General features: G+C 46.9%; 5 non-coding genes and 2 pseudogenes across 5 annotated transcripts; all 7 read right to left on the bottom strand.

The window, feature by feature from the left end:
* Nucleotides 1–871: 871 nt before the first annotated feature.
* On the bottom strand, nt 872–990 carry LOC142994430 (5S ribosomal RNA). The gene has a single exon (XR_012961373.1). It is a non-coding gene; the product is annotated as a 5S ribosomal RNA (ribosomal RNA).
* Nucleotides 991–1235: 245 nt separating this feature from the next.
* LOC142994435 (5S ribosomal RNA) lies at nt 1236–1354 on the bottom strand. The gene has a single exon (XR_012961378.1). It is a non-coding gene; the product is annotated as a 5S ribosomal RNA (ribosomal RNA).
* Nucleotides 1355–4394: 3040 nt separating this feature from the next.
* Nucleotides 4395–4513, bottom strand: LOC142994385 (5S ribosomal RNA). The gene has a single exon (XR_012961352.1). It is a non-coding gene; the product is annotated as a 5S ribosomal RNA (ribosomal RNA).
* Nucleotides 4514–4958: 445 nt separating this feature from the next.
* Nucleotides 4959–5077, bottom strand: LOC142994444 (5S ribosomal RNA). Its single transcript, XR_012961387.1, has one exon. It is a non-coding gene; the product is annotated as a 5S ribosomal RNA (ribosomal RNA).
* Nucleotides 5078–11834: 6757 nt separating this feature from the next.
* LOC142994400 (5S ribosomal RNA) lies at nt 11835–11954 on the bottom strand (annotated as a pseudogene).
* Nucleotides 11955–12765: 811 nt separating this feature from the next.
* LOC142994453 (5S ribosomal RNA) lies at nt 12766–12884 on the bottom strand. The gene has a single exon (XR_012961396.1). It is a non-coding gene; the product is annotated as a 5S ribosomal RNA (ribosomal RNA).
* A 7089-nt stretch (nt 12885–19973) lies between these two features.
* On the bottom strand, nt 19974–20092 carry LOC142994387 (5S ribosomal RNA; annotated as a pseudogene).
* Nucleotides 20093–20332: the final 240 nt, after the last annotated feature.

A 20332-nucleotide genomic window follows, 5' to 3' on the forward strand; every position in this document is an offset into this window, starting at 1 on the left:
CTCCATTTCTCCCGTCATATTCTGACCGTCCACGGTCCTGTACGCCCGATCGTCTTTCACCATCGGCTCGTTTGCCTCGGCCGTCCGGTCCGAGCCCGGTGCAGCGACTCCGGCTCCCTTTCCTCTGGTTCTCACCATACTTGGAGCACAGTATAAACTATTTTCCATCAGGAAAACACAAACCAAACAAACAAATAACTTAAAGTGTCCCCCAGACAGTCAAAACTGCTGGGGGTGGCTCCAAAAACCGAGCTATCAAAGAAACGAAAAATCTGGGCTTAAAGAAACGCCACAGTTCAAACTCAAAATCAAAATTGCCGCACAGGATCAGTCAAAATACACGCACGCCTGGAGCTCACACACACCTCCTCTTACTTCCGTGTTCAGAGTGGTATGGCCGTAAACGAGGAGAGCAGCCACACAGAGGCTCTTTATAGGTGAGACAGACCCAGTTCAAGTCACCGTGTACACATGATTACACTCAAGTTCATGTATATCACAATTTACATGATGCCTTCATCAGAAACACACATTTCTGGATAATGAAGTCTTACCTAATGAAACTGATAATCATCACATAGAACATACAGAGGGACCACTTACATCTCTGACGCTCACTTTCATCATCATCATCATAATCATCATCATCATCATCATCATCGTCACACAGTGGCTCGTGTACTTCACTCCTCATGTGCATTCAATAATCTCATATTATGGCCATGTGCAATACTCATTTTCTGAATGTATGCTTTCATATAAGATAAGATAAGATAGAACTTTATTCTCCGGAGGGAAATTGCGTGTTGAGAGAGGGAGTGAAACATGAGGGAGGAGGACCAGGTGAGGCCTGCTGCTCAGAGGGCCAAAATGCTTACGGCACCAGGTATTCCCAGGCGGTCTCCCTTTCAAGTACTAACCTGGCCCGACACTGCTTAGCTTCAGAGATCAGACGAGATCGGGCGTGTTCAGAGTGGTATGGCCGTAAACGAGTAGAGCAGCCACACAGAGGCTCTTTATAGGTGAGACAGACCCAGTTCAAGTCACCGTGTACACATGACTACACTCAAGTTCATGTATATCACAATTTACATGATGCCTTCATCAGAAGAACACTAACATTTCAGATAAGATAAGATACAACTTTATTCTCCCGAGGGAAATTGCGTGTTGACAGAGGGAGTGAAACATGAGGGAGGAGGATTAGGTGAGGCCTGCTGCTCAGAGGGCCAAAATGCTTACGGCACCGGGTATTCCCAGGCGGTCTCCCATCCAAGTACTAACCTGGCCCGACGCTGCTTAGCTTCCGAGATCAGACGAGATCAGGCGTGTTCAGAGTGGTATGGCCTTAAACGAGGAGAGCAGCCACACAGAGCACCACATTGTCCTTTCCGGCGACGTGTCGGATGTCCGTGGTGTATTCCGATATGAAGGAGAGCTGACGCTGCTGGCGGGCCGACCAAGGCTCGGCCACCTTGGACATGCAGAACGTGAGCGGCTTATGGTCCACGAATGCCGTAAACTCTCGACCTTCAAGCAGGAACCTGAAATGGCGGACTGCCAACCAGAGGCTGAGGAGCTCTCTGTCAAACGCACTGTACTTGCGCTCCCTGGGGGTCAACTGGCGGCTGAAAAAGACGAGTGGCTTCCAGGCGCCGTCGACCAATTGCTCGTGCACCTCTCCCACAGCATAATCAGACGCGTCCGTGGTGATAGCGATGGGGGCCTTGTGCGACGGGTGGGCCAGCATGGTGGCTTGGCTCAGGGAGGCTTTGGTGGCATCGAACGCGGCATCCCTCTCAGCCGTCCAGTCGACGGCCTGACCGGGGGACTTACCCTTAAGAGCCTCGTATAGCGGGCGCATAGTGTGGGCGGCCCGGCGGATGAACCGGTGATAAAAGGTTACCATCCCCAGAAACTCCCGGAGTGCACGAGCTGTGTGCGGTCTTGGAAAGGCGGACACGGCCTCCACCTTTGCAGGGAGGGGGGCAGCCCCCTCTTTGCTCACCAGATGTCCGAGGAATTGGATGGAGGGCAACCCGAACACGCACTTCGCAGGGTTGATAATCAAGCCGTGCTGGTCGAGCCTTTTGAAGAGATCCCGGAGGTGTACTTGGTGCTCTCCCTCCGAGGAGCTGGCAACGAGAATATCGTCTAGGTAAACGAAAATGAACGGCATGTCTCTTAGCGCCGAATCCATCAACCGCTGGAAAGACTGTGCAGTGTTCTTAAGTCCAAACGGCATCCGCAGGAACTCAAACAGTCCGAACGGCGTGACCACCGCCGTTTTGGGGATGTCTGCAGGGTGCACCGGGACTTGGTGGTAGCCCCGCACCAGATCCACTTTGGAGAAAACCAGTTTGCCAGCCAGATGTGCGGAGAAATCCTGGATGTGGGGGACCGGGTAGCGTCGTTAAGGCGGCGGTAGTCTCCGCACGGACGACAACCGCCATCTGGTTTAGGGACGATGTGGAGGGGTGAGGCCCATGGGCTGTCAGAGCGGTGGATAATGCCCAGGCACTCCATGTTGGCAAACTCTGACCTGGCGACTGCCAGCCTGACAGGATTGAGCCGCCGGGCCCTAGCGTAGACCGGGGGGCCCTTAGTGTCAATGTGGTGTTCAACCCCGTGCTTGATGGTAGTGGCGGAAAAGGTGGGCTTCGTCAGGCTGGGAAACTCACCAAGTAGGCGTTGATATCTGTCCCCCTCAGCAAGAGAGCTGGAGAGTCCGCCGTATGTTGCCTCACCGCGGACACAAGCAAGCGAGGAGAATGTCAATGCGTCTACCAAGCGGCTGGTCTTGACGCCTACTAGTAGTCCGTGAGCGCACAGGAAATCCGCACCGAGGATGGGGAAGGAAATGTCGGCCGTAACAAAATCCCACGTAAACTGCCGGCCCTCGAGACACAGGTTCACAGTCTTTGTGCCATAGGTGCGTATAGGGCTGTCGTTAGCAGACGTCAATGGGGGGCCGTAGCCTCCGCTGGCGGTGTCACTCCTCGTGGCCGGCAAAACGCTCCTGTTAGCTCCGGTGTCGCAGAGGAAGTTACGCCTGGAGAGGGTGTCCTTAATGAATAGTAGTCTGCTTGTTGCACCCACGCTCACGGCTACAACTGAACGTGGGCCCTGTCGTTTCCCGCCGGTCCATAGTTGCAAGGGGGCCGGCATCTCTTAGCTTTAGCGCCGAAACGCGCATGGAAGTAGCATATGCCTGAATTTGTGCGGCCGTCAGCAGTCACAGGGTCTCCTGTAGTTAGCATTCCTCTGCTGGGGGGCATGTAGCTGCGCGTCGGGGCTAGCACCTCAGGGGCGAAACGCTGGGTAGCCAGGAAAAAGCGATCAGCCTCCTCGGCGAAAGCTCGTGGCTCCGTGATAGTTGTATTAGTTAAGGCTGTTTGCACGTGTGGCGGCATGTGCCAAAGGAACAGTTCCATGAACAGGAAATTTGGCTCTTCTTTACCTAGCAGGTTCAGCATCATCTCCATGTGCTCTGAGGGCTTACTGTCTCCGAGGCCGTGAATAGCGAACAGGCGTCGGGCTCGTTCCGGCCGTGACAGCTCGAAGGTTTTGAGCAGGAGAGTCTTGAATGCTGCATATTTCTCCAGGGCAGGAAGAGAAGTAATAAACCCCACTGTCCGGGCCGCTGTAGAGCTCCCCAGTGCGGAGACGACGTGGAAATAGCGTGTGTCGTCATCCGTTATCCCGCGGAGGGCGAATTGAGCTTCCGTCTGTGCAAACCATGCCGCCGCGGACGTCTCCCAAAACTCCGGCAATTTGAGAAAAACGGCCATGTTCAGTCCAGTCTCGGATACTTCGTCGAGACTCGCGTCAGGGTCACCAGTGTAGTGCCGAAGGACGGGAGTCGAAGGCGGCGTATTGAGTTTTAACGTCCACTTTATAGACATGCGGATTCACTCGTCTCGTACAATCAATACAGCAGAACAACAACACCTACGGACCGGAAGTCCTCGCCCTTTTAACCACCGTGGGGAACACACCTACCCACACCATAGTCCGAGGGGGAATTATGTATAATCACCACAATATCACAATTTACATGATGCCTTCATCAGAAACACACATTTCTGGATAATGAAGTCTTACCTAATAAAACTGATAATCATCACATAGAACATACAGAGGGACCACTTACATCTCTGACGCTCACTTTCATCATCATCATCGTCACACAGTGGCTCGTGTACTTCACTTCTCATGTGCATTCAATCTTCTCATATTATGCCCATGTGCAATACTCATTTTCTGAATGTATGCTTTCATATATGATAAGATAAGATACAACTTTATTCTCCCGAGGGAAATTGCGTGTTGACAGAGGGAGTGAAACATGAGGGAGGAAGACCAGGTGAGGCCTGCTGCTCAGAGGGCCAAAATGCTTACGGCACCGGGTATTCCCAGGTGGTCTCCCATCCAAGTACTAACCTGGCCCGACGCTGCTTAGCTTCCGAGATCAGACGAGATCGGGCTTGTTCAGAGTGGTATGGCCGTAAACGAGGAAAACAGCCACACAGAGGCTCTTTATAGGTGAGACAGACCCAGTTCAAGTCACCGTGTACACATGACTACACTCAAGTTCATGTATATCACAATTTACATGATGCCTTCATCAGAAACACACATTTCTGGATAATGAAGTCTTACCTAATGAGACTGATAATCATCACATAGAACATACAGAGGGACCACTAACATCTCTGACGCTCACTTTCATCATCATCATCATCATCGTCACACAGTGGCTCGTGTACTTCACTTCTCATGTGCATTCAATCTTCTCATTTTATGACCATGTGCAATACTCATTTTCTGAATGTATGCTTTCATATAAGATTAGATAAGATGCAACTTTATTCTCACGAGGGAAACTGTGTGTTCACAGAGGGAGTGAAACATGAGGGAGGAGGACCAAGTGAGGCCTGCTGCTCAGAGGGCCAAAATGCTTACGGCACCGGGTATTCCCAGGCGGTCTCCCATCCAAGTACTAATCTGGCCTGCCGCTGCTTAGCTTCCGAGATCAGACGAGATCAGGCGTGTTCAGAGTGGTATGGCCGTAAACGAGGAGAGCAGCCACACAGAGGCTCTTTATAGGTGAGACAGACCCAGTTCAAGTCACCGTGTACACATGACTACACTCAAGTTCATGTATATCACAATTTACATGATGCCTTCATCAGTAGAACACTCACATTTCTGATAAGATAAGATACAACTTTATTCTCCCGAGGGAAATTGCGTGTTCACAGAGGGAGTGAAACATGAGGGAGGAGGACCAGGTGAGGCCTGCTGCTCAGAGGGCCAAAATGCTTTTTGCACCGGGTATTCCCAGGCGGTCTCCCATCCAAGTACTAACCTGGCCCGACACTGCTTAGCTTCTGAGATCAGACGAGATCGGGCGTGTTTCTTTTTTTTTCTCTTTTATTATCAAAAAAATAAATATTTTTACAAATACATTTTACACAAGTAAATACAAGTCATTTCAAATCAAATCAAATTATTTCCAACAATCCATAACACCATTCATCACATTTTTTTTTTTATTTTCCTTCACCCATCACCCCTCACCCTTGACCTATTGACATTTGCACCCCACCCTGATTTCCATTCACAAATAGACAGTTATCTTCCAGCACCTTTTGTTTGAAATTCTTGTCCCCACCATCCCACAGCAGACTCACATTCCTTTTCATAAAGTTACAGAAAAATCTCCAGATGTTCACTTTTTTGTCCTCGAAATGTGAATAGTTTCTCCGAAGTCTGATGACATGTTTGGCATAACTCAGAATGTAATTGATAAGCCATTTGTTCACCCCTGCTTTCCTTTCCTTATACCCAAATAGAAAAAACATCTCCCATTTTTCCTTTTCCGTGATTGTGACTCTACATTTTTGAAAGCATTGGTCCAGTTTCTCAAAAAACACTTTTAACTCCTTACATTCAAAAATAAAGTGCCTAAATGTCTCCACTTCCACCTCACATATATCACAAACCTTGCTGTTGAGTCTATTTATCTGGTTTAGCACCAAATTGACAAATATTCTATTGTGTCTGAGCCTGAAATTTGTATCAAAGCACTCTGATGAAATGAACTTCACATTTAGATCTGACCAAATGTGCTCCCTCTGAAGCCCATGGAACTGCCTTAGCCATACTTCCTCAACTGCCGCTTTCTTCTTTTCCTTTCCCAAAAACACTCTATATAGTATCTTGGAGTTAACTGATCGTATGTCATGCTCTTTCCCTCCTTGGATGAGGGAGAAACTGACCAACTCCAGAGCCTTCTCTGCCCTCCTCCCCTTCACCAGCGCCACCCAGCTACGAGGTAACCCCTCTAAAATTCTCTGGCATAGTCTTTTGATCTCTATTGGTCTCACTTTCCCTAATCTTCCCCTGACCTCCTGGATTACTTCCTCCTGCAGAAATCCACCACCTCTTTGGATAAAGTGCTTCACCTGATTTAAACCTAGTTCCTCCAAGTACCTCCCTGAAAAAACCTTCCCCTGACACCTTATTGCCGGATTTCTGAAAACTGGTTGGTGTAACACCTGCTCCGCAGTCTCACATCTAAACTTTAAATCCCCCAGTAAAATATTCCACGCTTCAAGTATTTCCCCTGTAAATGCATTAACCTGTGCTCTTTCCCTTTGCTCCGTTTCCCTACATAGATTAAACACTCCTCTATTATCCCACCCCTGTAGGCAAGAGTCGAGGCACTTCTGCCACGCGTAAATCTTTGCGTTTCCCATAAATTTCCCTAACAGTCGAATCCGTGCACTAAGCTTTTTACTTTTCAGGTCCACCAATTTCAAACCGCCCTCCTTCTGCCCATTGATGAGCACCTTCCTGGCTATCAAATGCTGTTTTTTATTCCAGATGAAAGCACTCATCATGTCATTCAGCTTTCCTATTACCCTGTCCGGCATTTCACAGACTCTTAGCGCATACTGACACTTGGACAGGAGGAGGGCGTTAGTTACTATCACTTTACCCCTTAGATTCAATTTCCTCCCGGACCAGAAATCCAATCGCATTTTGATTTTTCCCTCTATTTCACCCCACGTTTGTTTTGTTGCTGCATCTCGATTCTTACCTACGTATACACCCAAAACCTTCACCATTTCATTTCTCTTTACAAAATTCCATTTATTTACACAATCGAAACCATCACCAAAGCCCATTAGCTCGGTTTTTTCCCCATTGATTTTGGCCCCAGATGCCCTCTCATAGCACTCTACATGCTGCAGCACCCTGTCTACACTCCTCTCATTCCTAACCGTAATACTTATGTCATCTGCGTACTGGTAGATTTTCGTGTCCGTTTTATCTTCCATTTCAATCCCCAAAATCCCTGGGTCCCTCCTAATGAGGGCAGACAAGGGTTCTGCCGCTATGGAGTATAACATAGCTGAAAGCGGGCATCCTTGCCTGATTGACCTCTCCAGAGCGAAGCTCTCAGTTAACCTCCCGTTTATTTTCACCCTACTGATGGCATTCCTATATATTAACCTAATCCATTTAGTGAAACCTTCCCCGAAACCCATCTTTCCCAGTGTTTTAAACAAAAAATCATGATCCACCCTATCAAACGCCTTCTCTAAATCAACCCCTATGTACAGCCCTCCCTTCTGATTCATTTTGTCAAAGATGTCCTGGATCGATAAGATGATGTCACTAATGTCTCTCCCTACCACACCATAACACTGACAGGGATTCACCACTGTGCCTATCACCTCCTTCAATCTGTTTGCCAGGATTTTAGCCAGTATTTTATAATCTGTATTTAGCAGACTAATTGGCCTATAATTCCCCAAATCACCTTTGTCACCCTTATTCTTATACACCACTCGGATTAGCCCCGTGAAGAAGTCCCCAGATGCTTTCCCCTCCCGCTCCATGCATTGAAAGATTCTCAGGAGAATTGGCTTCATCACCTGTTTAAAGGTGATGTAAAATTCCCCCGATAACCCATCCAGCCCTGGACTTTTGTTCTTATTCAAACCATTTATTGCTCTTTCCAATTCTTCCTCTGTTATGTTTTTATCACAGTCTGCTCTGTCATCTTCCCCTAATTTTTTTTCTATCCCTTCAAAAACACTGTGGTCTGTAGAGTTTACCTCCATCTTTGAAAAAAGTGTTTTAAAATGTTTATGAGCCACCTCCAGCATTTCCTCTGTCTTCTCCATTGTCTTACCCTCTTCATTTTTCAGGTTTTGCAGATGAGCTTTCTTTTGCTGTCTTTTTTCAAGCCCTAAAAAGAAACTTGTATTCTTTTCCCCTTCTAAAATATCCTTCATCCTCGATCTGATAGCTGCCCCTCTGCTCCGTTTCTTCTCAAGCTCATCTAATTGTTTTCTCAGCATGAGATATTTTAGATTGTTGAAGTTTTCCTCTGCAATCGACCTTTCCAGCTCTTTATTAATCTGGTCTCTTAAACTATACTCAGTCCTTCTTTCCTTCTCCATTTTATTTTTACAATAGTTTATTGTCACTTTTTTGATGTGCAATTTCACCTCCTCCCACCACTCCCCCATATTTATACAACCCTCACCCTGCAGTTCTCTTTTTCTTTCTTTCAGTAGTTTTTCAACTTTCTCCCTATATTTTCCATCCAGCAAAACACTGTTATTTAAACACCATAACCCTCCACCTTTGTGCTCTTTCTCCCCCAGCTCCACCCATAACCTTGCATGATCGCTAAACCCTGTGAACTCATACCAGCATTTTGAAATCTTTTTTTCCAGCCCAGATGCTAATAGACATAAGTCAATCCTGGACTGTTTAAGTTTCCCCAGAACCGTCTGTCGTCTGGAAAAGCCCCTTTCTCCCATATTGCGCACCCTCCACAGATCTACCAGGTTGAAATAGTCAAAAAGCTCATTTAGCGATTTCCTACTTATATCACTTTTGTATGTATTGTTGCTTGATATATCCAATCTCGTAAGTGCACAGTTAAAATCCCCCACTACACAAATGTTCCCTCCCAAATGCGGTTTTAGTTGATCAAAGAAAATTCCACGCTTGTTGTCCTCATTCGGTGCATAAATATTCAAAAGTTTGTAAAGCACATTCCTGTAAATAAATTCAATACCGATCACCCTTCCCTCATCATCCTTCACTATTTCCTTAACATTTTTGATCTTATCTCCTTTAGCAAAAATAGCGACTCCGGCTCGTCCATTTACACCGTTGTTTGCCCACACTTTTCCAGCCCATGTATCCCTCAGATAGCTTCTCCACTCCCTTGTCCACTTAGTCTCTTGTACACAGAGGATGTCAAAAGTATCCACCCTTAAAACATCTCGCATCTTGTTAATACATCTTAAGCCGTTTGTGTTTTGCGATAGTATTTTTAACATTGTAAATACATAGAGATAAATCAGGCCCATCATCTTTATGCTACAGTTCACGTCTTACTTTTTCCTCTTTTTGATCCCCTTGTCTTCAGCATCCATTGCAGTCTTCTCTTCCCCAGCTCCTGGCTGTTTCCGAGGTCCATATCAGACTCCGAGTTCCCCGACTCTTGAGACCCCGTCAAGCATATCTCTGAGTCTGATTCTGGGGGCCGCTGAAGTTGAACAATTTTCACCTTCCTCTCCTTTCTCTCCGATGTATTCACACTCTGCCCCTCTGCTGCGTCTCCATGTCCCGGCACCTCAGCTGTCGATCCTCTCACCTCCATTCCTTGCTCTCCGTCCGACTCCAGTATGTCTCTTCCTTTCTCCGCTTGCCCCTCCGCACGATCCTTCTCGGTCTCCTCCCTCTCAGAGATATTCTCTCTCGATTCTTCCTGCTCCTCACGTTGCTTTCCTCCCGTCCCTGGAGCATGATCAACGTCCTCACAAACACATCTGCTGCTCTCCTTTTTGCAGCTCTGGCATTTGTTCCCTCTGCCCATGCACTCCCTTGCATAGTGCCCCTGCTCTCCACATTTTCTACAAAGGAAATCTGGACAGTCCCTCAGGATATGACCAGTCTGTATGCACTGTCTGCACACTTTCACCTGTTTGTCGTGCAAAACTCTGAAGAACTCTGCTCCAAAAGCCGTCTCAAACTTGGTCGAATATGGAAGTGATTGGACCGTCTCCGTGAATTTAACTTTCACGTATCTTGTTCCGTCAGCAATTCTAGTTCCCGGCCACATTCTCCTGATGATCGGGGATACTGCACTCACTCCCCAGCTGTTCAGCTTGCCCAGAATGACGCTGTCCGTGATATACGCCGGCAGCCCCAGAAACGAGACCACCAGCTCATCATTACATAACTCCTTGGACATGATCGCGGTCTGTCCAATTTTTATGCCGTCCAATAGTCTTTCTTTCCCCTTCGGGTGATTCATTGTGATCTCATATTTATTTCTGCCCGTGTACCGGCAGGCGATGATTTTCCCACAAGTGTCTTGTATTGCCTGGATCAGCTCCATTGCGGTCACTTTATCTTCTCCAATCAGCTCCAGGGCGAGCGTTAAATTTTGCTGAAACTCTTCAGCTTTATCCTTAATAATCCGTATCTCTTCCTCTCTGATGATTTCTCTCTCCTGCCCTCTTCCTCCTTCCGCATTTTCGGCTACGTCAGGAGCTGTCACCGCACGTGTGTCCTCCATTTCTCCCGTCATATTCTGACCGTCCACGGTCCTGTACGCCCGATCGTCTTTCACCATCGGCTCGTTTGCCTCGGCCGTCCGGTCCGAGCCCGGTGCAGCGACTCTGGCTCCCTTTCCTCTGGTTCTCACCATACTTGGAGCACAGTATAAACTATTTTCCATCAGGAAAACACAAACCAAACAAACAAATAACTTAAAGTGTCCCCCAGACAGTCAAAACTGCTGGGGGTGGCTCCAAAAACCGAGCTATCAAAGAAACGAAAAATCTGGGTTTAAAGAAACGCCACAGTTCAGACTCAAAATCAAAATTGCCGCACAGGATCAGTCAAAATACACGCACGCCTGGAGCTCACACACACCTCCTCTTACTTCCGTGTTCAGAGTGGTATGGCCGTAAACGAGGAGAGCAGCCACACAGAGGCTCTTTATAGGTGAGACAGACCCAGTTCAAGTCACCGTGTACACATGACTACACTCAAGTTCATGTATATCACAATTTACATGATGCCTTCATCAGAAGAACACTAACATTTCAGAAAAGATAAGAGACAACTTTATTCTCCCGAGGGAAATTGCGTGTTGACAGAGGGAGTGAAACATGAGGGAGGAGGACCAGGTGAGGCCTGCTGCTCAGAGGGCCAAAATGCTTACGGCACCGGGTATTCCCAGGCGGTCTCCCATCCAAGTATTAACCTGGCCCGACGCTCCTTAGCTTCCGAGATTGTGCGTGTTCAGAGTGGTACGGCCTTAAACTAGGAGAGCAGCCACACAGAGGCTCTTTATAGGTGAGACAGACCCAGTTCAAGTCACCGTGTACACATGACTACACTCAAGTTCATGTATATCACAATTTACATGATGCCTTCATCAGAAACACACATTTCTGGATAATGAAGTCTTACCTAATGAAACTGATAATCATCACATAGAACATACAGAGGGACCACTTACATCTCTGACGCTCACTTTCATCATCATCATCATCATCATCATCATCATCATCATCGTCACACAGTGGCTCCTGTACTTCACTCCTCATGTGCATTCAATCATCTCATATTATGCCCATGTGCAATACTCATTTTCTGAATGTATGCTTTCATATAAGATAAGATAAGATACAACTTTATTCTCCCGAGGGAACTTGCGTGTTCACAGAGGGAGTGAAACATGAGGGAGGAGGACCAGGTGAGGCCTGCTGCTCACAGGGCCAAAATGCTTACGGCACCGGGTATTCCTAGGCGATCTCCCATCCAAGTACTAACCTGGCCCGACGCTGCTTAGCTTCACAAGATCAGACGAGATCAGGCGTGTTCAGAGTGGTATGGCCGTAAACGAGGAGAGCAGCCACACAGAGGCTCTTTATAGGTGAGACAGACCCAGTTCAAGTCACCGTGTACGCATGACTACACTCAAGTTCATGTATATCACAATTTACATGATGCCTTCATCAGAAGAACACTAACATTTCAGATAAGATAAGATACAACTTTACTCTCCCGAGGGAAATTGCGTGTTGACAGAGGGAGTGAAACATGAGGGAGGAGGACCAGGTGAGGCCTGCTGCTCAGAGGGCCAAAATGCTTACGGCACCGGGTATTCCCAGGCGGTCTCCCATCCAAGTATTAACCTGGCCCGACGCTCCTTAGCTTCCGAGATTGTGCGTGTTCAGAGTGGTACGGCCTTAAACTAGGAGAGCAGCCACACAGAGGCTCTTTATAGGTGAGACAGACCCAGTTCAAGTCACCGTGTACACATGACTACACTCATGTTCATGTATATCACAATTTACATGATGCCTTCATCAGAAACACACATTTCTGGATAATGAAGTCTTACCTAATGAAACTGATAATCATCACATAGAAGATAAAGAGGGACAACTAACATCTCTGACGCTCACTTTCATCATCATCATCATCATCATAATCATCATCGTCACACAGTGGCTCGTGTACTTCACTTCTCATGTGCATTCAATCTTGTCATATTATGCCCATGTGCAATACTCATTTTCTGAATGTATGCTTTCATATAAGATAAGATAAGATACAACTTTATTCTCCCGAGGGACATTGGGTGTTGACAGAGGGAGTGAAACATGAGGGAGGAGGACCAGGTGAGGCCTGCTGCTCAGAGGGCCAAAATGCTAACAGCACCGGGTATTCCCAGGCGGTCTCCCATCCAAGTACTAACCTGGCCCGACGCTGCTTAGCTTCTGAGATCAGAAGAGATCGGGCGTGTTCAGAGTGGTATGGCCGTGAACAAGGAGAGCAGCAACACAGAGGCTCTTTATAGGTGAGACAGACCCAGTTCAAGTCACCGTGTACACATGACTACACTCAAGTTCATGTATATCACAATTTACATGATGCCTTTGTGACATACCCCCCATTTAGTCTTTTCTTTGGTCCCTTTTCCATTAAGTTGTGGCCTTTTATTTTCTTTTGTTACGATGTTGTTGCATGTTTTGGCCAGAAGTGGCGCTGTAGTACTGGGATATAATGCAGTTGCATAACGGTGAGAGAGAGAAGAAGTAGCCACTGAGAACGGAAGGCGGGAGATGTAAATGGTGAAGTGAGCTGTATTGTGGAAACTTTGGATTAAACGAAAAAGCTTTCCCAGCACGCCGTTGAGAGTATTACTTTCTTCAAGTGTGCAACAAAATTGGCGCCCGAACAGGGACTCAACGTGATACAAAAAAGAAGTCTGAAGACAAAAAAAAAGAACGAACGTTGGAACACGCAAAATGGAGCTGGAGCAGTTACAGGATCAGCTAACGGAGCTACTGTGTCGGCTAAACGTGGAACAGCTAAAAGAAGTGTGTATCCGAGCTAAAGTTTCATCAGACAAGGAGAAGAAACACACGCTGATCCGAGCAATTAATGAGTCAGTAGAGAATGCTTTTGAAGTGGAGGAACAAGATGTAGCAGAGACATTTGGGCAAGAGTTGTTAGCTACAGCTAAGCGATTGAGAGAAAACGCGCCCAAACCAGAGAGGTATGATAAAAATGAAGAGGAGCTACAAAAGCTACAAAAACAGTATGCTGAAATGCAGTTGACATTCCAGACGTCGACCAAAATGCTCGAGGAGGAAATGAGTCGGCTTCGGGAAAAAATGAACAGGACGGCTAGCCCGCCAGAACTCCCATTCTCCAGAGCCCCTGAAGTGGTTATCAGACGCGAGTTTCGGATTAATGGCCAGATAGGTGAATTGGGGCAGAGAGACAAGTTATCATACACTAACCTCATGTACCAAATAGACTCTGAAAAACGTAAAGGCCACAGTGATGTAGAAATTGTTGAAGCCGTAGTAAAAGCTGATACACCAGGGCTCAGTTTACGTGATATGCTGGAAGCCAAAAATAATTTGACACTCGTGCAGTTGAAGACGATTCTTAAAGCCCATTTCAAAGAAAACAACACTACAGATATGTTCCACAGACTCATTAACATAACTCAAGATGCAAAAGAATCCCCTCAGAATTTTCTTTTTCGTGCAGTTGAACTCAAAGAGAGGCTACTGGCGGCTGCAGAAGATGCCAGCTCAGATGTACAGTATAGCCCAGACCTCATTCAGAAAAAGTTTCTTAGGTCAGTCAGTACAGGACTACTGAGTGATAATGTTAAAATGCAGCTGAAACCTCACCTAGATGATCTAGGAGTGACTGACGAGATATTGATAGAGAAAATGAATGATGCTGCTGCTGTTGATTGGGAGACACAGCAGAAATTGAAGAAAAGTATCCCAAATAAGCCAGCCAGAATAAATGAGCTAAAAACAGAAACAACTACTTACCAGCTGTATAGTGACAGGGAAACAGACAATGACCAGCCATCTGAACACAGCTTCAGTCAAGGCCAGTGTTAAAAGTCAGAAGATAAAAACTCCAAAAAGCTCTTCAGAAACTGAACTGATGGATGCAGTGAAACAGCTGAGAGAGGAAGTGGCTGAGCTGAGGAAGAATGTTCAGTACTCAGCACGACCATCTCACCAGTTCCAAAACAGAGGGAAGAGGGCATGCAGAGGATGTCAAGACCGGGGTGAAGAGGAACAGTGTGACCACTGCTTCAAATGTGGCCTGAGTGGACACCTCTCAAGAGGATGCAGAGGCCAAAGGAACTCAAGAGGCAACACTGATTCAGCTAATATCAAAGGACAGACTGTAGAATGTACCTCCCCTGACACTCAAGAACAGCATAGCAGGTCACTCAACACCCCTACTATTCTTAGAGAAAGCATTGTACAATTAGAAGAGAGACTGCGAGCAGAAAGGTGTTCCCCAGGTGGAAGATTGGCAGGTTCTGCTTATATTAGCCACATCTCCCCTCGTCACCATTCACAGCTGCTGAGACTTATTGGAAAGAAGTGCATGGTGAGTTGCTACCTAGATGGGGTGAAGACTCAAGCCTTATGGGACACTGGATCGCAAGTCTGCCTTATCAATGAGACCTGGAGGAAGAACTGCATCCCAGAGGTGAAGGTACGGAGCACTGAAGAACTCCTCGGCCCTGGTCCTTTTGTGGGGAAAGCTGTCAACCAGACCGACATCCCTTTCCTAGGCTGGGTGGAGGTCACGTTCCACCTAGACCCATCACATGCTCCAGAGTTCACGCTTCAGGTGCCCATGCTCGTGACAGGTGAGAAAGGAGCAGCAGAAGAGCCAATCATTGGTTACAATGTAATTGAACTGTTGTTAAAGAATGGTGTGGAGGGTCCACATGAAGTAATAACACAGGCTGTGAGCACAGCTTTCTCTTTTAGCTGTAAAAAGACTGAAATGTTAGTGAAAATTATTCAAAACAGTGACCCTGAGTGCAGTGACGGCCTAGTGAGAGTGGGCAGGCAGAAGGAAGTGATCCCAGCAGGTCAGGTAAGAACTATAAAATGTGCTGTGAGAACAGGTCCTCTACTGTCCAGTCAAGAAGCCCTTTTTCTGCCTGATGAACATGCCCCCTGGCCAGATGGCCTGAGTATGTCAGAGAGCATGATGACTCTTAGCGAAGGGACATATTCTCGCATAGCACTGCCCATCACCAATTACACCTGTCATGATGTCACCCTGAGCCCACGCACAGTGTTGGGGCAGGTTCAACTGGTCAAAGCTGTCTATCCAGTGGACGCCAAGCCAGTCACTCCCCGACCAGCTTCTCCAGTCGAACGTCCAGAGGTCAGCAGGGAGGATGAGCCTGAGCCTGATGGAAGGACAGTGGTGGACGAGGAAAGGTGGGACCCACCAATCACACTGATTCACCTCCCCCTTGCTCAGCAGCGACAAGTGAAGCAGATGTTGAGGGAGGAATGCAGAGCGTTCGCCAGAGACGATGATGATGTGGGATACATCCCTTCCCTACAACGGAAAATCAGACTCACAGATACAACACCGGTAAGACGTACCTATGTGTCTGTGCCTAAGCCACTTCACAAAGAAGTAAAACAGTACTTAGAAGACTTGTTAAATAGGGGCTGGATCCAAAAATCTAGGTCACATTACTCATCTCCCATTGTCTGTGTGCGGAAAAAAGATGGGAACCTCCGTCTGTGCTGTGACTACAGAGAACTCAACCGTAAGTCTCTGCCAGATCGCCACCCTATTCCCCGCATTCAAGATATGCTAGATAGTTTACATGGGAGTGCATGGTTTTCAGTGTTAGATCAAGGCAAGGCCTACCATCAGGGGTTCGTGGAAGAAAGTAGTAGACCACTCACAGCTTTTATAACACCCTGGGGCCTATATGAGTGGATCCGAATCCCTTTTGGCTTGTCTACAGCACCCTCCGAATTCCAGCGCAGCATGGAGGAGTGTCTATCTGGACTCAGAGATGAAATTTGCGAGCCATATCTAGACGATAATCTGGTTCATAGCCAAACATTTGATAATCACCTGAAAGATGTGAGAAAAGTGCTTCAGCGCTACCAACAGCACGGGATGAAATTGACTGCAAAGAAATGTGAGCTCTTTAAGAACCAGGTCAGATTTCTGGGAAAGATCGTATCGAAGGAAGGCTACACAATGGATCCTGCAGAAGTAGCCCCAGTGCAAGAGATGAAGCAGAGAAAGCCAGCGACAGTGGGTGAGGTGCGGAAAGTGCTAGGATTCATCTCATACTACCGAGCCTATATCCCAAACTTCTCTCGCATAGCTAAGCCTCTCTATGCACTGCTGTGCGCTGAGATACCAGGCAGTGAGACCCCTAAAGGCACAAAGAAGCAGAAGGCTGGGGTGAGAAAGACAAAGCAAAGCCAGGTACCCTCACATCAACGTATCAGGTGGACAGAAGAACACAGTACAGTTCTCAGTCAGCTGATAGATTACCTCTCCAGTCCTCCTGTGCTGGGCTACCCAAACTTTGAAGAACCGTTCATTATGCATTGTGATGCGTCCCAGGATGGACTTGGAGCGGTGCTCTATCAAAAACAGGAGGGAAGGTTAAAGGTCATTGCGTATGGCTCCCGCACACTCTCTGCTCCAGAGAAGAATTACCATCTACATTCTGGTAAGCTAGAGTTTTTAGCAATGAAATGGGCTATATGCGAGAGGTTTAGGGATTATTTGTATTACACTCCATCGTTTGTAGTATATACAGATAATAACCCTCTGACATATGTGCTGACAACAGCTAAATTGAATGCCACGTTGCTGAGATGGGTGGCTGAATTGGCAGACTTCCGATTTTCAATTAAGTACAGGCCAGGGAAGTCTAACTCTGACGCAGACGGGCTATCGAGAATGCCCCTTGACATAGAGAAGTATATGCTAACCTGTTCACAAAAGATACAGTCTGAGATCTTGGCCAGTGTCTCCAAAGGGTTGTCAGTTCACCAGGTGGAGAGAGAGCAGTTGCTGTGTCCAGTGACCATCACCACAGCCATCGCAGAGCTGAGCAGTGAGCCGCGGATGAACGCAGCAAAGCAGATCGCCCCTCAAGCACTGAGAGCCGCTCAAGACGAGGATCTACTGCTGAAGCAGGTGAAACAGCAGGTCGCACAACAGCAGTGGCCGAGGGTGAAAGACACTCACAGTGAGTTGGCAGTGTTTGCAAGGGAGAAAGCGAAGTTGGTGATTGATGCTGAGGATGTTCTCCGGCAACAGACAGCAACACGCACACAACTGGTTGTGCCTCCAAAGTTCCGTCCCCTTGGGCGTTGAACGGACACTCCATCTGATCCGTGAGCGTTTCTTTTGGCCTCATATGCAGAGAGACGTTGAGCATCACATCAACAAGGTCTGTAGCTGTGTGAAACGGAAAAGACCACAGAAAGCAGTAAGAGCACCACTTACCAGTATTGTGACAACATACCCCTTTGAGCTGGTCTCAATTGACTTCATGCACCTAGAGAAGTGTAAAGGAGGATATGAGTACATTCTGGTGGTCATGGACCATTTTACACGATTCGCTCAGGCGTATGCATGTACTAACAACAGTGCTCGAACTGCAGCTGAGAAGATATTCGGTGACTTTGTCCTCAAATTCGGCTTCCCCACGAAATTACACCATGATCAGGGTAGAGAATTTGAGAATAAGTTGTTTGCAGAGCTCCAAAAATACTCTGGCATCCAAGGTTCTCGCACCACCCCGTACCACCCCCAAAAACCTGTATGACCGGAAGGTTCAAGGTGCAGAGCTGTATCCTGGCTGCAGAGTTCTCATTAGGAACTTGACTGAAAGAGGTGGACCCGGAAAACTCAGGTCATTCTGGGAAGACAAAGTCCATGTAGTGGTCAAGAGAAAACACCCAGAAAGTCCAGTTTATGAAGTACAACCAGAGGATGGCCAGGGCCGCACCAGAGTGCTTCATCGAAATCTGCTGCTCCCCTGTGACTTCCTGCCAGTTGAGTCACACAAGCCTGAAAAGAAAAGAGGTGAGAGACCACACAAAGAGAAAAAGACACCGACAAAACAGAATGCAGAACCCGAGTGTTCATCTGACTCTGAAGAGGATGACTGGCGATGCATGTCCAGATGGCCCCAAGGAGACTCCGCAGCACAAACCAGAAGGAACCTCAGACCAGAGGCTACAGAGTTTCAGCCACGGGCTGCAACACCAGCACCTGAGGGAGACAATGTGATGGGAGAACAGACCCTGTGGACATCAGACACGGACAGAGAGCAAGAAGAACAGATCGGGACTGGACTGGAAAATGAAGTGACTGTGACAGCAGGCCTGAGTGAGGATATAGAAGAGGCTGAGCTGGAGACCGCAAGCAATGAGGGAGAAGAGTATCCATCATCTTCACCACCTGCGAGACGATATCCTTTCAGAAATAGACCTGCACCCAAAACACTCGCATATGATAGGTTGGGGCAGCCCACAGTTAATTGAATTAAAGTTATGAGATTATATGATGCACTTTAAAGTTGTAAGTTCAAGCCATCCAGTTTTAAGATGAATACAATTTGTTAGTTCATGTCAAAGTCATATGATGGATGGAAAATGTTAATGTGTTGTTTAAAAGAAAAAAAATACTTTTAGTTTATATAGGCCCACACAAAGTCAGTTCTCACATTTAGAATCGCACAAATATAACTGAAGAGGAAATGGTGGTTGTAAGATATTGTATTTACAGGAGTATGGTTGAAAAGACTAAATGTAAAGAGACTCTTATAACGAAATGATATGAAGAAAAGAGTTATTAGAATATATGAAGTGTGAGATTCTATGTGATTTCGCTACAGGTCAAAGGTCACGCCTATTCCAGTCAAGACAAGCTGCCCGTGAACACAGCGGAGTAAATAGATAGTTGTCATAGTGCACAATGACTTCCTCTGTTTAACACATGACATTAAGGGGAGATAAGTGTGATGTGAAATCTGTCATTAGATATGTGTCTTGAATAATGGACTCTAACCTGGAAGTGATCAAATTGTCTTAAACAGGATGAACTGAGACGGGAAATGTCGGGACGACATTTAGTTAAGCAGGGGAGAGTGTGACATACCCCCCATTTAGTCTTTTCTTTGGTCCCTTTTCCATTAAGTTGTGGCCTTTTATTTTCTTTTGTTACGATGTTGTTGCATGTTTTGGCCAGAAGTGGCGCTGTAGTACTGGGATATAATGCAGTTGCATAACGGTGAGAGAGAGAAGAAGTAGCCACTGAGAACGGAAGGCGGGAGATGTAAATGGTGAAGTGAGCTGTATTGTGGAAACTTTGGATTAAACGAAAAACTTTTCCCAGCACGCCGTTGAGAGTATTACTTTCTTCAAGTGTGCAACACCTTCATCAGAAGAACACTAACATTTCAGATAAGATAAGATACAACTTTATTCTCCCGAGAGAAATTGCGTGTTGACAGAGGGAGTGAAACATGAGGGAGGAGGACCAGGTGAGGCCTGCTGCTCAGAGGGCCAAAATGCTTACGGCACCGGGTATTCCCAGGCGGTCTCCCATCCAAGTACTTACCTGGCCCGACGCTGATTAGCTTCCGAGATCAGACGAGATCGGGCGTGTTCAGAGTGTTATGGACGTAAACGAGGAGAGCAGCCACACAGAGGCTCTTTATAGGTGAGACAGACCCAGTTCATGTCACCGTGTACACATGACTACACTCAAGTTCATGTATATCACAATTTACATGATGCCTTCATCAGAAACACACATTTCTGGATAATGAAGTCTTACCTAATGAAACTGATGATCATCACATAGAACATAAAGAGGGACCACTAACATCTCTGACGCTCACTTTCATCATCATCATCTTCATCATCAT

The sequence above is a fragment of the Genypterus blacodes genome, unplaced genomic scaffold (assembly GCF_046128005.1).
Source record: "Genypterus blacodes isolate CSIRO-AG114 ecotype Tasmania unplaced genomic scaffold, CSIRO-AGI_Gbla_v1 ptg000029l_1, whole genome shotgun sequence".
In the NCBI taxonomy this organism is placed as follows: domain Eukaryota; kingdom Metazoa; phylum Chordata; class Actinopteri; order Ophidiiformes; family Ophidiidae; genus Genypterus; species Genypterus blacodes.